Source organism: Mizuhopecten yessoensis, unplaced genomic scaffold (assembly GCF_002113885.1).
Source record: "Mizuhopecten yessoensis strain PY_sf001 unplaced genomic scaffold, ASM211388v2 scaffold923, whole genome shotgun sequence".
In the NCBI taxonomy this organism is placed as follows: Eukaryota; Metazoa; Mollusca; class Bivalvia; order Pectinida; family Pectinidae; genus Mizuhopecten; species Mizuhopecten yessoensis.
Window position 1 is genome coordinate 353,964 of NW_018403789.1, and position 1,188 is coordinate 355,151.

Consider the following 1,188-nt stretch of genomic DNA (forward strand, 5'->3'; position numbering starts at 1 on the left):
ACCTTACATCTGAAGGTGACTATGAGATCTGTGTGAATTACTCAGAACAACTTATATCGTAAAATGGAACCCACATTTAAAAACAAATTATGCATAAAAACACTTTTATCTACCTATCACAGTAATACGGTTTCTGACTAGAGTCAAAGACATGGCACATTAAATACATATTTTACAACAAACAATGTACATGTCATTATAACCACATGATGGAATAACACATATCTATTAGCCAATTCCGTTCCACAGTTCGCTCCGGCTACATACTCACATACATTATACTTTGAAATATGAGTCATTGTGACATGCGTATTGAAATGTGTATTATTTAGTGCATACACATTAAAAATGATAAAGATTTCAATATGTCTGGTCGAAAACACATAGCCTCCTACTAGCCAAACCGGTTTAAAAGTATCGTGATATGACAACAACTATGTAATGTAACTAGTGTGCCGGTTGTACGAGAACGAAACCGTCTATCTTAACTGAACGCTCAATTGGAAAATCAGGTGCTAGTAGTTCATCAATTTATTTTTATCATTCACCGAAAACAGAAACCCGTTAGAAGTACTTGAATATTTTACTTCTTATAGGCGTTTATATGTTGAATTACAATGCCTTTTTCTAGAGAGGCTCCTAATAAGGGCAGTGTGATCGGGGAAACTTGAGTGTGTGAGGTCGACATGATGTTTTATTATCCCGTTATGAAACAAGTATCATCCAATCAGACACGCTAATTTAAAGATGAGTTATAATACATGTACTATGTATTTCACTTCATGACAATCGTAGGAACGATTTTCAGATATTTGTTTGACACGTCAAGTAGTTAGGGCGTCTGACATGCTACCATTAGCCCTACACCACTGGGTCGCGGGTTCGAGGCCTACGTGGGGCAGTCACAATGTACTGTCCGTGTACTGGCCGTAGGTCGGTGGTTTTTCTCCGGGAACTCCAGCTTTTCTCCACCACCAACACCTGGCACGTCCTTAAATGACCATATAGCTGTTAATAGGACGTAAAATACAAACAAACAAACAAAGACACGTCAGCATAGCATTTTATTGTCGCAATGAGTTACGTTATATTTAGTGTTAACAAGTTATATAGGGGAAACTGTTCTACTGACTGTATGAAGTGGATTAGTTTCATGATGAAACCTGCACTTTTGATATAAACACTGAA